This window comes from Vipera ursinii (genome assembly GCF_947247035.1).
Source record: "Vipera ursinii genome assembly, chromosome: 6".
Classification (NCBI taxonomy): Eukaryota; Metazoa; Chordata; class Lepidosauria; order Squamata; family Viperidae; genus Vipera; species Vipera ursinii.
This window is the reverse complement of record NC_139515.1, coordinates 65,132,060-65,142,168: the sequence shown is the minus strand read 5'-3', so window position 1 is coordinate 65,142,168 and position 10,109 is coordinate 65,132,060.

The window sequence follows — 10,109 nt, the reverse complement described above, 5'->3', positions numbered from 1 at the left end:
GACCAGGTAAAAATAGTACTTTCATATTATTTCAATTAATAACCTTGAAGAAAATATGCCACAGCCTTTAAGAAAACAGGAATTTAATCCAGAAAAACAGGAAATCGTGAGAAATAAGACAGTTGTACTCTTCCAGCCTACAAAAATCAGAGACACATGGTTAAGCTTTATTTTTCAAACAGAACTCTAATGGTAAAAATCTTTGAACAAACAATCAATAGCCCTCACACCCAAAATACCCAGCTCTCAAAAAGTCAACCAACTTAAAATAGATTTAAGTCACTAAGATCATAAACAACATACTAGAAGTTCAAACAAATGTAATATGAGTGTCCAGGTTCACGGCTTGAGAAGAAAGGCTATGTAGTTGATGAACACAGTGGTGAGGTAAGTGGAGAGTTGTTGCCAACTTATCTATGAGTGCAGGAAAGGCATGATCCAGATTGATCCGTTTGGCAGGGCAGAGTTCTTTCTAACTAATAGTCTTGCTGAGTGCCTTTGTTCAGTCCTCCTCTCTTCCCAACAGGTTCTTGCATTGGGGAGATGTGCTAGCACTACTTCTTTATCTTATGAGACCAGCAATCACTGCCTCTCCTGGTTGCTAGCAATGCTCTTTCTCCTACTTGTGACTCTTCCAAATGAATCCCATCAAGCTGATGATCCCCCTGCAGCCTCTCTTCACCTTCTGGGTCTGTGCTGGGCTATTGTCATGCCCTGCCTTGACTCTCCTTGATATAAGAGGGAGAGAAATATAATCTACTGTATGTCAACAAAGTAGAGTTCACGTATTTCTCATGGTGTCTATTCTTGACCTGGTCTACCTCAGAAAGCTAGCATATAAGAGCAACTTATGTTCAATGACATGGGCCACCAGACGTTTAATATTTGGGGATTTTTAATTGTTCAAGTATCAAACCCAAAAATAAAGGAGACAAGAGATATCATTGTCACACACCATAATATAATTTAATGGGTTGGGAGACAGCTCCATTGATGATTACTCGAGTCACAGGACAAAAATACAAATTTGTAATTCTATGAGCAAAAGATGAAAGAAACCCATATATTGTCAAAATGGATTTCGTGCATCCAGTCTGAGCAATAATGATGGTATTTTGAGCATCCAACAAAATTAGAATAAATGATTCCACTTTATCTCCAATTACTGGTATCAAAGTAGCACTGCTGCTGTTAACCAGATCCTACCTCTTACTTTTTTCTCTCTTTTTTTGAGTCTACCTCTTACTGACTCAGCTACAACACATCTCAAGCAAGAACTCTTTCATCCTGGATTTAAGAATAGCATTATGAAGGAAAATGGAAATGTTTTTTTGTAGAAACTTGATTTTATTCAGATATTCAGGTACTTGTTACAGGGTGGTTTCCAAAAATTTCCAAAAACTTATATTAGTGCCCTCATGAACCTCTTCCAAGATGAGGAGGCCAGAAGAGGTGAGTTTTTAAAAGATTTCATGTTAAGATTTACTTTGTTTTCTGAAGAGATGGTTGGTTGAGAAGTAAAAGCAGGTGTACAAGCTCTTTTCATTGATATGATTAAATATGAGCTTGGTGTTGAATCTTCAGGCAATTTTAGATGAAATACTTTAGAAGAAGACTCAAAAAAGATTTTTTTATCAGCCCCATTAAGATTTTCCACCTCTGAAAAGTTGCAAAGAATGTATTGCTCTGATTCTTGCTTTCATAAAAATGACCTCCTTGGAATCAAGGACAGCAATGAAACACTGGTTGCAAAAATCTTAGGAATTGCATTTTCAATGGTTTGTACTTCAAATTTTCTGGCTATCCAACTATCTGTTAAAATAATCAGTTGATTGAATAGGGCCCTTCAGTTTAAAATCTTTAACATTGAACCATCTTCATTTTAAGCAGCCTTATTCCACAGATTTTTTTTTCCAGTGTCTCTGCTATGTTATTGGTATTAAGGTCATTCATTCATTCTGTCCACATTCTTTCAATCCTCTGAGCCTAAAGCAACGTTCTTCAAAGGTTATCAAAACCTTCAGTCGAAATGGCTGGCTATTTAATGGCTTTCAGTATAATAAGAAATGGCAACATTTAACAAGTCTAAAACTGTGAATGTCTTTTTGTCCAGAAACCAAATTCTATTTTTTGACTTTTCCTTCTGTTTTATTTATGTAATTTCAGAAAATATTTCATTTGAGATTCTTGGCAACTGTATCTTTGCTGGTCACTGATGAGCCTTTCAGGACTAGAAGTAGATCTGTTGTCATGTTTCTACCATTCATCTTTTATTTGCCATTTACGATAACAAAGCTTATTTCTCATTTCTGCTTCTTTTAAATGGGTAATACATTGGGCTTCATGTACATACATATACGGACATATAAAAACCATCATTTTTAAAATAAAGTTATAAAACCAGTCTAATCAAATGAATTGAAATATTAAATTAATAAATTAACATTTAGTAATATGGAATCATTGGCTATATTTAATCCCCACGTGCATATGGACTTCACACCCTAGAGTTCTGAGCTATTTGTCATGACTGCCCTAAATGCCTTGAAGATCCACCCAATGCCCTTCCATAATTTAAGCAAGCAAAATAGGGATCACAGACTAAATGTTCTCATTTTCCTTCACTTCCTATTTCAGAGACACCCAGGACATTGAAGTCCCGTTCACAGAATAGAATACAAAATACAGAATAACACAGTTGGAAGGGACCTTTGAGGTCTTCTAGTCCAACTCCCTACCCAAGCATTCCAACCATCTATACCATTCCAGACAGATGGTTGTCCAATCTCTTCCTAAAAACCTCCAATGATAGAGCACCCACAACTTCTTGAGGCAAGCCATTCCATTAATTAATTGATCTCACTGTCAGGAATTTTTTCCTTAGTTCTAGGCTGGATCTCTCCTTGATAAGATTGCTTATGTTACTTCTTGTCCTGCCCTCACATGCTTTGAAGAATAGGTTGACCCCCTCTTCTGTGTGACAGACCCTCAAATATTGGAAGACTGCTATTGTGTCCTCCAGTCCTTCTTTTAGTTAGAATAGATATACCCAGGTCCTGCAACTGTTCATAATATGTTTTAGCCTCCAGCCCTCTAATTATCTTTGTTGCTCTTCCCTGAACTCTTTCTAGCAACTCGGTATCTTGTTTCTATCATGGTGACCAAAGCTGGATGCAATATTCCAAGTGTAGTCTTACCAAAGCAGTATAAAACAGTCCTAATTTTACATGCTCTTGATTCTATCATTCCGTTAATGCAACCAGTTACAAATCCATCTGGTGGTAATGCTGTATATCCACATTTTTCTATTTTATTAAAAAGTAGACTGTGGCCTGCTTTGTCAAATGCCTTACTGAAGTCCAAGTTTAGAAAGCATCAAGTTGGGGAAGGCTTCTATAGAGGCAGCTGACATTTTATCCACTGCACAGCAGTATGGGATTAGTAATTCTCAGGGAGCAAGTAGAAAGCTTGTATTCTTTCGCCAATTTACGAAGGCAAGAGAAATTATATATGTAATGTTGCAGCTGCCTCACTAAGTTGTAAGAATAAAAAGTGGAGTTATTTTGCACATATAGCAACAGGCAGTGAAAGCACATTCATCGACAATTATTTATGACTATCTAGAATTACAATCACAGGAGGCCCTTAGGAGAGATGCTGAAGGGACATGATGGCAGCTTCTGAATGTTCCTTTAGAATTCCCCAATGTTTCCTTCTCTTGGGGAACAGAGTTGCCTGTATAAATCCTGCACTAGGGACTCTAAATTAGTCTGCTTCTTCACTTGCAGTGGTAGATGCAAGCACTGAAGTATGCAATTCCATATAGCTTCTGTATAAAGAATGAGGAAGGGTTGCCTTATTTCAAGCAGCTATTTAATTTTGGCCAGATGCAAATATCATTCCAGAAACAGAGATTCAGTATGCCATTTTCTTTAAACTAACAGGAAAGAGGCATATGGAAAGAGGCATTTTGGTGAATGATAGTACGGTGGCCTCCTCAGCTTCCATACTGAAGGATGGATGTACACTTAAATTAGGCCTCATAATGTAGGTGAACATAATTGGGTAGCTTCACATAATATTAATATGAAGCTACCCAAAAAATGTTACATCGAAAGATTATCTAATTCTCTGCTGAGAAGTAATCACACTGGTAGGAAGAGATATGTTCATACAGGCCACAGAACCACCCATTCCAAATCATTAGGAAATATGGTATTTTAAATACTTTGCCATAAGAGAAGATATGCCATTTATAGATGCTATGTGTGGAAATCACCAGTGAGCAAAAAGCAAAGCAGAATGAGATCTACAACTATTTGGAAACAAAATGCATCTGATCCAGAGAGACAGTTCTAAGTAGAATTCAGGATAGGCAGTAATTTCTAGTGTAAGATTCACATAAAGACATACAGTTAAAAGATTAAGTATAACGTGGCTTTCAGAAATATGGGATTTGGTATTTGACTAATGAGATTTAATGCTGATCACATCGTAGAAAAGGATATTTCTCTGGAATTCAGAAAAAAATAAAACAAAATGGAAACTTTTGTTTATGATACTTTTATGCCATTCACAGTTAATATGAATATGGTCTTGATAGAAGAAGAATAGGAATATATTTACAAATATACCAAAAGTAATAGAATAGTTTCTAAATAAGCAGTCACCAACATTTATTATAATAAGCAAATGTAGACTTTAAAAAAGAGGAAGGAAGGAAGGAAGGAAGGAAGGAAGGAAGGAAGGAAGGAAGGAAGGAAGGAAGGAAGGAAAGAAAGAGAAAGAAAGAAAGAAAGAAAGAAAGAAAGAAAGAAAGAAAGAAAGAAAGAAAGAAAGAAAGAAAGAGGCTTCCTATTTGCTTAAAATGTCTTCAAATCTTAATCTCCAGGAAAGGCAGTTAGAAAACAGATGTCAGACATTTTATAGCCAGCTTCAACAGCTGAGAAGGTTGAAACTACATGGCACTATGTTGGCCAGTTGCTCTATCCTAGTGCTTGAATAATTTCTCTGTTGTTTGGCTATATAATTGCTCTCTATGATCCTGAACAGAAATTCTCTGTGTTGGTAGCACTGACTAATTTTCTACAACTTACAACCCTTTTCCCTCATTCCTTTGTTTATCTCTTGCTATGCAGCATCACCTCAATTGTTATTTAATGCAGATAGTGCAATTTGCAAATTTTTAACTTGCAAGAGAAGATTAAACAAATTATGGAAGATGAGGCTATTTTTGGCTAGTAGACCTCACAAAAATAGTTCCAGAAAATCCAGGTGGGAGGATAATATAGTGTTCAAGTACCACTTGTCAGGTTTCCAAAAGTATCCATTTGGCCATTGGTCTAATCTATTATTGTTCTTCTTAAATTTGCATGAAGAAAATAGATCAGAACAACTTAATGAAAAATAGACACAAGCCAGATCAGTCCAATAAATGTTAGTTCAACACTGATTGGATTTTTTCATCAATCTAGAGTGCTGCTTTTCTCCCATCTTCCTTAGACTGATGGCTCCAGAGGGAGCATTTTCCTGATCAAAATTCACATTCAGTTGAATTAGTTTAGGATTACATGTTCTTTTAAATGAACAGCCAAGCAATTGGGTAAGGCAAGATACATAAAGATTTCAGAGGACTGTCTTCTGCACCAAGAGCTATTAGGAAGCTGCCCTCTGTTTTTAATGTATTGCCCAATCCAAATCTAGTTTAAAGCTGAATAAAGGAGAAAGTGAGGTTTTGAAGTTACAACATTCTTTGGTATGATAAGAAATCAAATGTTTGTTCTTAGTGAATTGTGATTATTTCTAAAGTTGCAGTTACGAAACATTTCTAATTCTTTTTTTTTGTTAATTCAAACATATTTTCTTTTCCTTCTAACCTAGTGCTTTGTTAATAGCTAAGAAATCAACATAAAAAGAAATCTTCAGGCTTGGCTTACAAATCAGACAAAACATTATTTATAAGATTCATCAAGATTTCCTCATAATACATTTAAAAGATTTATAGGATCAGAAAAGGAAAGATGATGCTGTATACTACTGAACAAAGAAGGATGTGTACAAGCATACCAACAGGATCCTGAATGATAAATGAGCTAACGTATGTTTCTCTGTAGTTTTGTAATCTCAAAGGAACTGATGGGCTACACCAATTTCCTACAATAGGGAATGTAATAACATAAGGAAAACTAAAGGGTCTGAAGGCTAAATCATATAATGAAGGACCGGTGGCACAGTGAATGCAGTATTGCAGGCTAATTCTGCTGACTGCCAGCAGTTTGATTCTTACTGGCTCAAAGTTGACTCAGCCTTCCATCCTTCCAAGGTTAGTAAAATGAAGACCCTGGTTGTTGGGGACAATATGCTGACTGTGTAAACCACTTAGAGAAGGCTATAAAGCACTAGGAAGTGGTATAAAAGTCTAAGTGCTATTGCTATTGCTATGAACAGCTAAGGGAACTAGAGATGTTTGGCCTAATGAAGAAAAGGTTCATGGGAGACATGATAGCAATCTTCCAGTACTTGAAGAACTGTCCATAGCACTTGAGGGAAGGATCCGAAGCAATGGTTGGAAGTTCATTAGAGGGAGATTCAAACAGGCAATAAGGAGGAATTTCCTGACAGTAAGAATGATTAATCAGTGGAACAACTTGCTTCTCGGAGTTCTGGCTGGTCCATCGCTGGAGGCTTTCAGGAAAAAATTAGACAACCATTTGTCCAGGATGGTAGAAGGAGTCCTACCTTGGGCAAGGGATTGGACTAGAAGACCTTCAAGGTGTCTTCCAACCCTATGATTCTATTATTTGCTAGAGGATGGGTTGCAAATAGCACTGATTCCTTTTCTCTACTAAAAAAATATATCTTTATCATCATCCAGTCACCGTGTGATGCTTGGATAGAAGGCATATGTAACTTGTTCTAATCTGTCTATTTATTCATCTGAAAAACAGGGCCACCCCAAAGAAATCTTCAAAATAAAAAGGCACATGTTTCTACACACTAAAAGATTGATTTCTGATGATAGGAACATGCCCTGGTTTATATGCCCTGGTTATCATCAGCTGTGCCCATAGGCACTAACCTCCACCCCACTCAACTTTCCATTGCCATTGTCAATATCAGTCAATTCTAAATATGCTTTCTCCCAAAAGTTGCTTACCTTGTGGTACAGCATAATCATTGTGGCTAAGAGTGTAAACAACAGCTAGCATAAACCCTGCATAATACTCTCCAGCTTGCCTTCCAGAAGGGTTGGGCTTTAAATCCCCTAAATCCCCAGGCTGGATGGAAGATTATGGTTGTTCAGTCCAACACATCTAGACATTAAATTGAGGAAGGCTATGCTAGCATCAAAGCAATCATTCTGTAAGGATCCCCTGGGATGTTATTCTGTGCTGTAATAATTGGGATTTGCACCAGAGCACAAATATTCATCCCAGTATGGTTTGCACCGTTCTTCTTAATGGATTGTGTCCCTGGTGCAAATCTTTGTAATTTCTGTTTTGTTCAGAGGGCATTTCAAATATAGAATATAGAATATTATGTGTATAAAGAATGGGGAATACTTTCAATGAATTCTGCCAGGCCTGGTTTCATTTAAATCACAGCTCTTTCCCATGCTGTAAATTCACAACATTTTATAACTGCTCTAAAATGACATCAGGTTTTACAAATGCCAATGCACAGAGGAATGCAAAGTATAATCATCAGCAACTAAACCCTGATGGTGGTGGTTAAAAGTTTTCGAAATATACGTTGTAAAGAGAAAAAGAAGAGAAGGAAGGGGAGAAGGAGAAAGAAATATAGGGTTTCCTTCCTGAGCAGCGGGTTGGACTAGAGACCTCCAAGGTCCCTTCCTACTCTGTTATTCTGTTGTAACTTGATTGAAACATAAGGGCTTTGACATCTGTACAATTCCAATGTGAAATTGTGTTGTCAAGGCTTTACTGTTTTCAGTTTTCAGCTCTTACCCCAAAACTTCTATCAAATGGGATAATCAGTGAAAAGGGGAGAAAACCTGTGGAATCTAGAAAAAGGAAGATACTAAAATGAGAAGTCCAAGAATTTCACAAACCACTCTAGACAACCACTTTGTCATTAACCAAGTAAACTTCATTTAGTGTTGTGCCTGTAATAATTTAAACCAATGATTCTATATTTTTAAATGATTCTTACTCCTGTTGTATGTTATCAAGGAATCTCTGCACTATTCCCTTCTACACATTTAAACAGTCTTCCTGACACACAGATGCTTTTTCAAAAGGCAATTGGATTTTCTTGGTTTTTTTCCCTTGAAGATGATTTGCTTCTTATCCAAGAAGCTTCTTTAGTTCTGATTGAAGGGTGGATGATGGAAGCATTTATATTCAGAACTGAAGAAGCTTCTTGGATGAGAAGTGAAATGTCTTCAAGCAAAAACAAAGAAAGTCCAGTTGCCTTTTGAAAAATCATCTTTGGGACAACCACGATCTGGATGACTAATAATCTCCATAGACATTTTCCTGGCCTGGTTGCTGAGATCAAGAGAAAAAGAAAAGAAAGACAAAGGATCCAACACTTGCTTTTGGTCATTGCACCATTCTCTGTCTGGACACAGTTTCCACGAATGATTGGAAGAGATATTCATTGTCAGCCATAAAAGTTTGGATAATTTTAGCAAAGCAGTTCACTCTAGCAAATTGGAAGGAAGAAAGAGAAATAATAAGAAAGGAAAGTGATGCATGTTGGAATGGATCAAATTTAGTGAGAGCAGAAAGGCATACTTTAGATAGTGGTGAAGATATCAGCCTAGAAATCAGGAGATCATGAATTCTTATCCCATTTTAGGCACAAAGCCAGCTGGGTGACCTTCGGCCAGTGACTCTTTCTCAGCCCTAGGAACAAGGCATTGTATGCACTCTAGCTAGTTATATTAACTGCATAAATAAGAATGAGTGCCTGAGAGTTTATTCTCCTCTTCCTTTTCAAACTTTTTTTCTTTTGTCTTTTAAATTGTAAACCTGACAGCAGGATGAGCAAAGGATTTAAGACAAAATAATGAATACCATATTACAGAATTCTGATAAGCATGGTAACTAAAATTACTTCCCAATCTGCAAAGGATATCTGATGTTCAGAAATCATGAAAGCATTTTAGCATATATGTTAATGTGCTTCCTACGTGCTTATAAAATATCTTAAGCTACTCTTTTCCATTTTTTAAAAAGTAGGTTTCTTGCAACACTAAGCCCAGAGTTTTATCTGATTCAACAATTTCAAAACCACAGGTTTTAAATAACCTTGTTTGAAGACAGGAATTCAAATCCTTATGCTTGATTTAATTATATGACAATAAACCCAATTAATCTTTTACAGCTAAATAATGTCCATCATCTGTTTTCATTGCTAACTGGTGCAAGAGTAATAATAAAAAAGACAAGCCATTATGTCTGCAGTTCCCACCAATGTAGAAACTACAGATAGTCCTCAAGCACAATTGATCTGAACTTTTCTGTTGCTAAGCAAGGCAGTTGCTAAGTGAGTCATGTCCCATTTTATAATCATTTTATAACAGAGTAAGATCTTGGTTTCTAATCTACCAGAAAGTTCTTTGCCATTAAAGAAATTAGGAGTAAAAAGAATATGGTTAAAATATTCTAAGCCACCTTTTATTACTATGAAATCTGCCACCTGCAATATAAGAATAGTCAACTGCAAACAGCATATAAAATGCTTAAATACATTTACATCACTTAGAATGAGTGAGTTGAAAACCCCAAAGAAAATTTCACAATGATGATGTGTAGAATAAGTAGTTTTTTCTGTACTAATATCTTTGCAAGGTTTTGGTGGTTAAAACTGGAGAAGATATGGATATCCAGTCACAATTAAACAAAACACTTTTTGTCTCCATTGACCTCTATAGATAATTATTCAATTGGATCCAGGGCTACTTTTAAATATCAATTAGGAAACAACCTACCAAATGGTTGACTGACCCTGCTCTTGTAATATTTGTCTCTGAGTGATTGCTTTCTTTCTCCTCCTTCCCGCATATTGCCCCCAGCAATCTAGGTCCTCATTTTACCAACCTTGAAAGGATGGAAGGCTGAATCAACCTTGATCCACTGAAA